Source organism: Varroa destructor, unplaced genomic scaffold (genome assembly GCF_002443255.2).
Source record: "Varroa destructor unplaced genomic scaffold, Vdes_3.0 BEIS01000002.1, whole genome shotgun sequence".
Classification (NCBI taxonomy): Eukaryota; Metazoa; Arthropoda; class Arachnida; order Mesostigmata; family Varroidae; genus Varroa; species Varroa destructor.
The window spans coordinates 24,170,045-24,182,734 of NW_019211455.1; the positions used below are offsets into that span (position 1 = coordinate 24,170,045).

Below are 12,690 nucleotides of genomic sequence, written 5' to 3' on the forward strand. Positions count from 1 at the left end.
TATATATATACTGTTGAATACATAGGATAAGACCATGTTCAAAAAACCGTTCAACTACAGCTAGCATTAAAGAACTCGAAACGACGGACAAACTTAACTACGGTGGGTGACGTCTGCCCACGTCCGCGCCATTAAAATTAGACCAACGATCAGTAGCGGACCACGGAGCGACTATCCACGTTACAGTGTCCGACCTTGACGGATCCCACATTTACAGGTTTTGCTTCTTCATGAGCGCAGAGTAATCTTCGTAGACAGGGAAGGGAGGAGGGGGTTCTTCCCCAAACTAAAGTTATTTGCCTTGCCGTTAGAAGGAATCGCAGCGAAATAAAAAAAAAACCGTAATTAAACATCCATTTACCTCAGTCTCGGTGAATCAGTAAAAGGTTTAAATATTTTCAAATGACAAAATTCACTATAACGGGTGGTTATAGATATAAAAAGGAAGTATCGCTAAAGGTACTGTTGTGGCAATGTTTGTATTTCAATAAAATGCACTACGCTGTCGCATTTCTAAGGGCGACGTATCTGACACAGGACAAGCTCGATCCAGATTGCTGCAACTCTCTAGTCGACTGTGAAAGTCTCATTCATATGTACATATGTAAACGATATGTTAGTCTATGATTGATCTCATGCCGAATGATGATTTTCTGTATACGAGCTTGCCGGTAATATAGTGGGACGTTATAGTGACTACGGCGCTGCTAACGCAACTTTTACTGTTAATCTTTTTCTCAGAAGCGATGCTGGCCTGATACTACGCCACCGTCGCTAGACGAGCCAATGATGAGTACGCACGCGATATTCCAGCACATACAGAGCATCAATAATGAGAATTTAGCATCGTATACGTACACACGTGCAGAATACCACAGAAGCCAGCATGGATGGTTTCATGCATATAACTGAGATGTATAGTGAGGCGTTCGTCACCTGTGTTGTCGGCATCGTAAGCAAGCAACAGTGCTAACAGCTAGTCGAATATGATGAATGAACGTAGTTGTCGGCTTGTTTTGTGTTTTATAAGTATAAACACTTGGCATATTTCTGCAGCTTTTATATCGCAAGCCTAATTGTGATAAATGATATTATTATATGATTGCTTGGATGTACATTGAGTATCACATAATTTTGCCTCTTGTTGGACCTTATCGCCCGTTCGAAAGCCACCATGTCGATTGTTATTTTAAGTCATTGGTTAGCATTGCCCTATTTTGATAAGAGGTATTGCTATGGGCAGGTGTGATGTACAGGTTTTTTCATCGCTTCAGGAAACGGTCACGTGACATAATTCTATCAATTAATAACGTCGCAAAGTGTTCCGCTGTCGTGTTTCTGTTAATCTTGCGCTCCATTTAGAGATACCGAATTTTATTTATAGAAGCGTCGTCTGAAGATAAAAGACATCCATTTTTGTTTCCATATCAGCAAATTTTCTTAGTAAAATAATTGCTTGTCAGCATCTTTCTTGACTCTTTTACATAGGGCGTTGCCACTTGGCGTACGTTCTTATTTTAATCAGAGGTACAATTCGTCTACATTTGTCGGCCATAGTGAAATCGTCTACTATCTGGTCGTCACCAACGTAGTATGCAATATGCCAAGGTTCCCCACTCGCTTATATATGGGAAAGTTATCAATAGTTCCAATAAGTAAGGACAAGCCATACGCGTTGCCCTCTTATTTATACAACGTTGTCAGCGGTTCTGCCGTGATCAGTGAAGGCGAGTACGTTCATGTCAGTATTCACACTTACATACCAATAGGCGCGCACAGACCCAGAAACACGTTTGCTTCGACACTGCTAGCTAGCTGGTTTCTAGATCTGGGCTCAATCTTAGCGAGCCAGCTAGCGAAAGCTTCGATGGTATCGAAGCCTTACGTCCTGGGGAAATATTCCTCTACTCTCGTATAATATTTAACCTTGATATTCACTGGACTAGCGGAACTGAACGCAACAGGACGACAAAATAGTAAAAGGTATCGACACGGTCGTATTACAGTCGGCGAAGCAGATAGCATCTGATCGGTCAGATATACTTCGCGTCAACCTAGACCTTTATTTCTCACTTTCCATATGAGACCAACGCGGCCCTTTTATTGTTTGTTTGGGTTCCTTCCTTGTGTTCGGGCCTTACTCGATCCACCGGAAAACCCTCCTACTCTTTGACTGTGAGGTTGTTTCTCTTTTCAGCACATTGTGGCAATTATTACAGAGAGAAAGAGAAATTTGCCCACGAAGATAGGGCAGCAAGCAACAGAACAATTAAAGGATTTTAGAGGATATATCAAGCTTACTGAGGAGGAAGTTTGTGGCAAAGTTGGAGAATCTTGGGCAGGTATAGCTTCGGCTTCAACTCAGCAGTATAGCTAGCACAAGGCAGATGAAAAAAGGATATAAAGGAGCGATCTAAACAGGGAGAGAACATTAACTGATAAACAAAGGCGCAGAGGCAGTCAGTCAGGTTGGGATTTACGAAGTGTGCGCTGCCTTGTTCGTATTGTCCTTCATACTTTTTTCACTTTTCCATAAAAATCGCTCGTGGGTTTGAATGCGCTCAGCCCTTCACAGTTGCCTACCCGGTCATCAACAGGCGGCTCCCTGGTGTCAGCCGACGAGATGGGACGTAGTAGTACGGCACAGCACGCCACTACGATTCCTTCTCACGTCGCTTGGACGGAATGGGTGGCTAGGCAGACGATTATTGGGGACCAGCAGCTACTTAACAGCAACTACTGCAGAAAGCAGTCATGATCATAGCAATGTTTCTGCATCAGATACGACTGGAACAGAAAGCGGAAGACACTGCACCTCCGTTACGTGGAATCGTATTAGCAGGCACCTATGGATAGGCGATGGGCGACTCTCAACTCGCAAGCCAACTAGCATAACAAGGACTTAACGATCAATGGGCAGTGACAGGCAGAACGAGAACGTACCGAAAGGTTTTCCAGGTGGGCACTCGTTCATACGTAAGTGTATGCGATATGTCACGCAGGAGCAATGGCACCAGCGACCACAGTTTTCGAGGCAACTTAGTAAGCGTTGTAGAGTTCGGGGCGTTGGCGACATTGCCGGTTTGAATGGAGAAATAAAAGGCGATTTGGTATCCCTCTTTTTTGGTCAGGAAATGTCAGAGAATGTAGCTTGGCGTGGGGCTCTTGAACGTTAGGCTAGGTCTTTCAACTACCCTTCAACTTCTGTATAATTCAGTTGAGCATCCAAGAAACGCATGCGGGAAGAGCTAGCGCGACGAAAGACACGCTGCAGGAAAAGGAGCAGTATCGAACTGGCGACTTTGTCCACCAAGCAGCAACTTCGTCGCCTATCAGTTAGCAAGCATCGAAGACGGAATATCAATGGATAATTTCAAATGGTTGCTATGGAGTGCGAATAGGAGACTATTATGCGGTAGAGATGTATCGACACGGTCAACCTTCGATCGCCCGTATGCACAACTATGAACAAATAAAAACAGCCTTGCGTTGCGTTCCCATTGTTTTACTTCCAGTTCCGCTCATCCCTTTTCGTATAGGGCTGCAGTGGCAATTTCCATTTGTAAACGGGTTTCCCGCCAATGGTTTTAACGCTGCAATTTCGTACCACGTTGTCCGCGATTCATGTTCCTGCCTGCTCCTATGTTACACACTTTCGATTGTCGCCGTTGCCGTCGACAGTTGCTAACCTCGCGAATTTCGGGACCGCTTTATGGAGCCTAGAAAAGGCTGTGTGATCGCCGTTTTGATACCTTCATTTCGCGAAATACCAGGGATCAGGATAACCTTGGGAAGAGAGAAAAGATGACTAAAGATTATAAAAAAGAATAAACTATGCTGGACCTGGGAAACTGGTACTTCTATTTTGCACTTCCTCTAACTTTTCAATTAATGCATCGTGTTTCTCCAACGAGTAACGGCACGGAGCAACGCGAGCAGTGTCAATGAATGTCTGCATGCATCCGACAGCATATGTGTATACGTACACTGCAAGCTGTCAATGTATATTATATCGTCTCCTCCGACGCTGATTTCTGCTGCGGCCGCAAACGCGCACGGCACAAGTTTACATAGTTTCTTCTGGCTGATTATCGGGCAAAGCAACGGGGTGGCACCTTGCGCTTACCGTTGCTACTGCTTTCTACCACTGGCCGTCTGCAGCCTCCTGCTGGCAGCATCGTGCGCAGTCGTGCTTGGTTTCTCTTCGCATTTCAAAACACTGCTGCTAAAAGTAATAAGAAGGACACGGTGGTGCTAGCAGAAGCGTATCAGAAGAAAGGAAAATGAGAGAGAGAGATCCATTCCACCTTCGAATTACCAAGCGAGAAAAAGAACAGACTTAGCTATCGCAACCCACGACCCAACTTCAGTCGACACTTGACAGTAAAGGGGACTGAAAACACGCCCACTCCGCGGTCTCGAGATGGCTGAAAGCTAAGAAGGCTACCACGGCGAGCCAAATTAGCCGCCATTATTATCTTCCAGCCGTTCGGGCAGGATCGTTGCGTTGACTGGGCTGCGACTGTTCTAGCAACGGTCACATCAAGGTTATCATGGTAAGCATAACAGCCGGCTCGCGAGTTTCTTGAAAGTAATGGCTATGGCGGTATTGGCAAACGTCTAGTAGAGAGGATCTTTTCCTTCGTACTGCACAGCACAACGAGGTGATGCTGTAATAAAGTTACAAAGATTCGAGCTAAATTGTGGAAGTGGCTGCGTCACATAACTATGAGCTGCTGCGCACAAAACAGGAAACGTAAAAGAAAGGGAACTATTTGGGTCGAAAATAAGCTTTGTTCATGGGAGTGGCAAGGGGACCCGCAGCTGAGAATTGCAGCGTAAAGGCCACATGTCTGCTACTGACTGATCGGCGTCAAGAACTAAGAGAAGCGTTAGCATGCAGTCGGATCCTCCTTTGGTATGTTCAAAAGGACATTAACTGCAGACAGTAATACTAATGCTAATGTACGAGAGTCTGCTCCTATGTGACGCCTTTAAGGAACGCTCCATTCATATACGTGGCATTATGTGCGACACTCCATTCTGACTACCAGCTACCTACCACAAGCTGCAAGAGAAAGACATTGCTGTTGCTATTACTAGACACTCATTTAATAAACGTGCTATCTGCCTCCCGCATGGATAGAGGCTTCATTGCTCCTCGCTACCCGAAATATTTATATCTTTAATTTTTTTTTTTGATTTTAGCTGTAAAGGCTATTCCTATTCGCTAATATAGGCCATGAAAGCAATACTAGTTCTTCGATAACATTACATTGCGTTATGATGTTTGTAGTGTACGACCATCTTTGAATTTTTCGTTAATAGCTACACACCAGTTAGTATAATACGTGCCTACCACTATATATATATATATATACCCATACACATAATATACATACTTCACACTATATGATAAATAGTACGAAATAAACGAACTAAAATAAACCAGTTATTATAGTTTATTTTCCTATGTATTTTTTACCAAGCGTCGTTGCTTCAATTGCAACCATCGCCATCTGCTGGACGTTATGCGTAATTAAATAAATAAGGTTGTGTATTGTACGAGCTCGTACGGGTTTGGAGAACATAACTAGCATTACATATCATTTTACTTAATCAAACGTTGCTATATCACTCTTTACAGCTTCCACACTCGATTTAGCACTGTCATAGGGGGTCTTTCAGGGCAGAGCATCCATAAAGGCCGAGCTCTGAGATCTGCAGAAGTTCCATGACGCATTTTTTAACTCACCAAAGTGCGCCGCTTGTAAAGTTGTGTTACGTTAACAGATGAGGAGGAAAGAAGGGTAAGCCTCACCTATAGAATCGGCGATACCTTTTGATTCCTACCTAGCTACCCAGTCAGCCACTGCTGCTTTTTTCCCTTGAGGAACACTACTTCGGTAGTTTCTTACCCCACTCCGCATTCACACACACACGAGTCACAAACAGTATTTTTGTCGACAGAGACCACAACCAACGTATCTCAATAGTCAGAGCACGGGCTATATTACAGTGCCCTGGGATAAACTTATTTGCACACAATGAACCCATTTTTTTTTGGCCCATGCTAGCGCCAGAAACAGAGCCGGCATAAGTTGAACCAGTAGACTAATGAGAAAGGGTTGTCATTGTTGCTGCACGCCCCCCAACGTAAAATCGCGGGGAAGAAAGAGAGCTTCTGTAATAGCCCACTCGGGGAAAGCCAGGAGTCGCGGAAAAATAGAGAGAAAGGCGAAAAAGACTGCGAATAAGAACGAAGTGCGAATAGAGCCAATGGCACCCCAACGTATTGTGTCCCTCTTCTAACGCTTTCGTAAAGCGGCACTAACGTTTGTCTGCAATTGACGCACTCCGGGCCGCTTAGCTCTGTTTCTTTTCCTGTTCCTAGTTTGGGCCCTCATCTCAGTTTTGTTAGATTCAACCTTAAGTACCATTTGTTTGGGTGACCCAGCCACCGAAACCTAGCCTATTTCACTGCCACGGATTTTGGCGATGGTAGCATTAAAATGAGGAAAAGCGGCGACAACTAGACGATGAGAGAAAGGGATTATGTGCAAAGGAGGCATTCTGTGGATAGAGAAGATGGGCAAATCCTTTCTTGTTTGCAGTGATGTTACTCGTTGTGCCTTTTCACGCAATCAGGCTTTCTGGATTTAAATTGCGTAAACAAACTCAGTCGGTCCGCTACCACCCCAGCGGTAGTGACAGCCACGCACAGTTTGCCAGAGGCGCGAAAATAAAAGGATTGATTATACCCTGGAAAATAAAGATCGACAAAGGCTGGGTACGATTCCGCCTAATCGCACGTTTGGTAGCTCGCACGACTGCCATTGGTCTAACTTAACGTACGTGGGTCTATCCGTGTGCGTGCTTGTGGTAGTGACGGTCGTGATGATGCTATTTCTCAGCGCTAGTGAGTGTGCAGAGTGTTCAACATGATTGTGTGTAAAAGCATTAACCCTGGGGCAGCAGCTGTTCCTCATTTCGCCCGAAAATAAAGCAAACGCATACAACTTTGCCGGTGGTATTTTCTCTTGGCATATGCAATTAAACTGGTATGACACCACAGCGGGTCAGCATAGTGGGTCAAAGCATCGTCAGCCCGTCCGTGCTGCTGTCGACCGCAGACTTACAAATGACAGACAGACGAAGCTTCACTGCCGCAAATGGCGTTAACGGCAGCACTCAGTTACACCTAAACTGGCCGCATTGCAAGGTATTACAGATATTATTATTTAGAGCTTATATATATATTGTTAAATGTGTAGAGGTCAGGAGATCTTCCATGTATGCATGTACATAGCATGTATGCATAACAAACAACCCAGTGCCCCTCTGCTTGAGCAACCAGAACATTTGATGCCGGTTTTTATGCAGTACTTGTGCAAATATGTACAGAATTCATACATTGATCTGTCACTCTACCTGGTTATCGAATCTTTCCAACTTCGAGTGCTGGCTCTGAGCTAATGTACCTTTTGGGCTGGCAATATTTTATTCTACGGTGTGCTGCGCGTAACTGCGTCCTACTTTTAGGAAATAGTGTTTTGTTCTAAAAAACGCAGTGAAAATTCGAGCAGATTGATCCCGTTTGGCCGACTTATTTCACAACTGTCAATAATTGTTTATTGGATTATCTTGTGATAGTTTTAAAGCTGGCTGCATCAAATGCGGCAACGTATTGATTAACAATACGAGGACAGAAATTTTGACGTAGGCACGGACTAGTTACGATAACGTAATAAGGTTAATAATATACTCCAATACGAGGACGAGATTCCTCTTACGGAGCAAGGGGATTATCGCAGCAGGATAACGAATTACTGGAACAAAGTAATAGAATAGGTGCGCAAAAAGGACGGAATTACCGACGTAAAGCAAGAAACTGATTGATTCAAGCTAATATATTTACTATAGCTAGACAGTTGTAAGAGGAAAACGAAATTAATGTACGAAGGTCTGAATGAAGGTATAATAATCGCATGCCTACGAAGCTGTCTGTTAATATTGAAGCAGTAATTTATTATATGTTTGATTGATTATGACGTAAGTCAAATGCCCTGACGTGAGCATAGAGAAAATAGCTGGAACGTTTCAATAGGAAACTGGGATCATTGCTACAAGCTAAATAACATAACTCATGTTACGTAATGTTACATGAAATAATCACAGCGACAGGATTATAGGATAACTGAATTAATTAACAAACGACTGGGGCAAAATAGTAAATTAACTAAATCGGAAAAATAGAATCACCGAAAGCAGCTAAATAGGAACGCCAGCTGGACTGGGTGTAAGATCAATCAAATTTTCTATTGCTATAATAGGCTAATGATAATAGATATCGACGCGTCTATAATGCATATTTGCGGTCCCTTCATTTGGATGGAGATCTTTGTAGACCACAGGGTCGCTAGACGCCGCTACTACCTCAGACCTACGTTTTATAATGAGCTCTGTTCTACTACTCGATGGTGTCCTATCATTTCGACGCAGCCACTGTTTGATCGGCTTGCTTTAGCTTAAACGCTACTAAAGGTGACGAGAAAGGAACGAATTCTAAAAGCCGCGGCTTAGACGCATTCGACGCAGTTCAGTCTGTCGAATAAAGAAAATCAGGTAAGAGGAGCCTCAGAAGCGGCATTAGCCGCTATTAAGCTGAAGCAGCAGCAGACGACCGGAGTGCGGCGAGGACCGCGAAAACCGAAGCTCGACCAATACGGGCAGTTTCAAGGCGGAGTGGATAAACGAAGCGACCGTAAGCGGGAGCAGCAGTAGTGGCAAAACAAAGAAGATAGCAGGGTAAGATACGATGGCATGACATTCGGTGGCCTGTTCGATGAGCAACATGGATCGTACAGGTAGGCCTACCTGTCCTCGGCCAGGCCGGAGAGAGGCAGATATGCTTTTTGTCCATTTTCTCCTGCTGCCAAAGAGGAAAAGAGATGGACACGGGGCTGGGGTTTATCAAAAACCTGGTGACGGCTTCTGATAGATGTACAGACAGCAGAGTCAGCAGTAGCTGAGAGAAAGCCAGACGCAGCCTAGTCGCTAACCTCAGACCGTGCGTCGGCTGAAAATGAAGCCGCAGTTATCGAAAACGACACGTCTATACGGCCATTTGAGGCAGCGAGCTAACAGCCACAACTTCGAAGAAAAACTAGAACTTACTAGAACCATGGAAAGAAACATTCAGGCACACGGCTACACTGTTTCAATTTGAGGAAATCCACACATATACATACAATAGCTGCAACAAAAAGGGAAGATTTGGCCGGGTCGACCACACGCGGCAGGAGCGATAATGCTGGCAGCGTCTGCAACGTAGCGGGAAAAGGCGAACGGATAGAAAATGGCAGGAAGCAATCGAAGCGAACCACTCTATTGAGCTGCGAGGTCTGGCAAGCAGGCTGCTTATTTGACATCGACGAAAGTGGTTGTAACCCTAAGGTGACGGCGAGTACAGGCACGCTTTGTCGTAATTATGATCGAATTGCCCAAGGCTTAACATACATACACATAGGGACACACAAGCCAACTGGAACAACGCACAAAGAAATGAAAACATGCGCCAAGTTAGCTCAAAGTCGAGACAGAGGACTAGAACAAGCGCGTATCTGGTATCTACCAGGCCGCTTGGAAGGTCATGTTTAACCTTGGCTGCATCCAACAGCCTAAACGCAGATACATACACAGCTCCTCGGGCTTACCGGTGATGTTGCGAAGGGCATATTGAAACTAGTAGCGCGGCCGCAATGAAGCTTATGAACACAGGGCGTTAAGCACAGAGCGAAGCCACGTTCTGTTGCTGGAGTCACAGCTAGGTCACATTGAAACCAGTTTGCAAGAAAAAATACACAACAAGAATAAGCGAATTAGCCGGATGGTCGGAAACATTCGTTTGGCAGTACTGTTGAATATGAAAACGATGTAAGTGTTATCTAATTGAAGAAAAAATTATCGAGTATTGAAAGAGAACGCAAGAACTGCTTAGTCGTCGCCCCCAGAAGAGACATAGGTATATTTTCAATAAATATGTAGACTCGACGGATACAAGCCCGTCCAGCTAATTTTGTGCCCGCCAGACGCAGGACCTATGTTGAGTGAGAAGACAAAGTGCGTAGAAATACAATGCAAAACACAGCGTAGGGAATAAGGACCAGCTGATTAAGGTTTGATAAGAAGGCTTGAAGGACAACCCATTGAACTTCGTTCATGGTAGAGGAAAGCCTTACATTGTGGGCTGATTAAATGTTCTTGCAATATAAGTAAAATTAAAGTACGAGGCAATTTGTTTCTCCCACAAACCCTAGCCGTATAGTAGTTTAGTTACCCTAGCTGTCAGTAAGATAAACGAGATCCTACTAAATGTACGTAATCCAATCCTAAAAACTTAAAGTAAGTCCTCGAATTTCGTTACCTATGATATATCCCAATTCAGATAATTTCTTTGTTTAGCTTTAGACTTCGTATTTCTATTTCCGTTTTTAATTTTTCTTTGCATTTGATGCTCTTCCATAAACATGCGTTGCACATCGAGTGTAAGTATAACGAACGTTTATATATTGCACGTGAATTAAAAGTATGTGATCCAGCATCCTTGCAGAGACCCCTCAATTAACCATTCACTCTGAGCAGGTATCCAAGCTTCGAAGACAGCGCGGTGACGTTGACAAAAACTGGCAGCCTGTTATCTTCATGACTTTATTCCTAAGTATAAAGGCAATAACAAGCATACGCTAGGAATAGAGCCGTCACTATTGAAACACTACCATCACCACTATCGGCTCGTGGCATCTTCTTCTGTTATAATAGCAGCTAAGAGGAGTTATGATGAAGCACGGCCTTCAACGATTTAGCTGGTTATCAACCTCGTTCCTGTTCTTTTCGCGATATACGAACAGCTTTGTTAAAGGCTCACGTTTTTAAAGGAGCATGTTTAGCTCAATGAATAATAAGGGTTAGGCAGAAAGAAAACCCGTACAGGATCTTTTAGAAAGGATTCGACACTTACTAGCGATAGAACTAGTTGACGCATATAGTGATACGAGGCTCGTTTCATCGCAGAAGCTGTGCAGCCTCCCCAAAGGAGGTTTTGTCCCCTTTAAATAGCAAATAACAGCAAATTAATTGGTCCGATAATTTAGAACAGCTACCGTAACGGGTTCAGTCACACAACTGGTCGTAGTTGTATGCCTAGAACGTAGTGATTAAAGCACATATGGCCATCGTCAGCTTGGAATGCTGCACGTTTTCCCTCTACAAGGTGTAATCAGTGCGGCTTCGATCATCGCTCTAACCGAGCGTTGAGATAGATACCAGTGACCAAGCCCACGTACTGAGCTCGGAAGCACCGGAAACAACAATGACGAATGTAATACAGTTCCGCAAACGCCTAAAGTGAGAATCCATCAGAGCTCAAACTTTCAAGCGATATGTGGCCGCCGGTAAACTGCACAAAGGGAGCAGTGAATGCTCAGAGTAGTCCCATCGCGCGATATCATAAGGCGTCTATTGTGCTATAGTATGAGAGTTGAACAACTGGACACCGTGTACTACTACTACTAAGCTTACATGTGTCATGCTGTTTTGTCTGCCACGGTTGGTGGTTTGCCCCATCTGCGCAGTTATTTTTGTTAGCGCAGACGGTTTCCCTTGTTTCGGCGATTGTTTAATTGACACAGTCTCAGCCAGATTCCGTCTCCTTGTGACTCTGGAAACGGCTTGTATTAAACGATCATCGCCCTTCACGCGTTACCAGCCATTGAGTTAAGCAAAAACGTGGCGAAAATACAAACGTATATATACAACTCTGAAGCTTCGTACCGTGTCCGCATAATCCTAGGACGCACAACGATAAAAGAAACGAAACCAGGTTTACACTAGGACTGATAATGATGACGGGAACGGGCGAATATAGGGGCTAAGGAGGATGGTCTGAGTATCTATTCCTGTGGCTCGACAAGCGTTCATTGGGCGAAGGCGAGATGCTACTCTAAAAGAACTTTCCAGGAACCTGGTGGTTGTTATTATTATTATATTGAAATAAATTATTTTCAGAAAAAAATATTAATTTACCGTAAGTGTCTTGCTTATCGAGTGATAGATATATCCGGCAAGAATGACAGCCTTTGTGATAGCTTATATTTGTCACTGAGAAAACATCTAGGAACCGTAGCAAGGTTTTCCTCATTAACTCTGTACCAAATTGAAACAAGATCATTTACCTGATAGTGGAATGAAATTTTTTCTGTAAGTATTAAAATATGCTAGATGTAAATGCAGCTAAATGAAGGACCATTTTGCCGCTATTATCCAGTAATAAGTTGTAAATTAAATAATCCAGACTGTAGAAATAGATATGTAAGGTCAGCTTTCTAATATCGTTAGTACTTCAAAAAATCTGATAGAAATAGTAATGCAGTCTCTTTTTAGTAGAAAATCTATTTTGCCTTTATGGAAATAAGGAGATGCCTCTATAAACGGATGGAGGACTTCCTCTAGTGCTTCGTTCTGTACGAACTGCTCTGATACCACCATCGACTTCGCCGTGCGTTGGCTATGACAGCTCCATCGTTTCATCATATTGTACATATTTATCGCACAGCTGAGGTCCGAGCTCCAAAGCTGAAAGCTCTTTTGTATCAGAAAAGACGGATCGGCTTTGGACCAAGTTGTTTATCT

General features: G+C 43.8%; 1 protein-coding gene and 1 long non-coding RNA gene across 3 annotated transcripts in view; one reads left to right on the plus strand and one right to left on the minus strand.

Annotated features, from left to right (window-relative positions):
• The window catches only part of LOC111244221 (protein turtle-like), an 81,158-nt gene that overhangs the window by 65,353 nt on the left and 3,115 nt on the right, over window positions 1-12,690 (minus strand). The window lies entirely within an intron of this gene.
• Window positions 6,673-12,690, plus strand: part of LOC147757555 (uncharacterized) — a 31,173-nt gene continuing 25,155 nt past the window's right edge. For both annotated transcript variants that reach the window (XR_015320651.1, XR_015320652.1), the window contains exon 1: window positions 6,673-7,222. This is a non-coding gene — a long non-coding RNA (uncharacterized LOC147757555). The remainder of the gene's footprint in view (window positions 7,223-12,690) is intronic.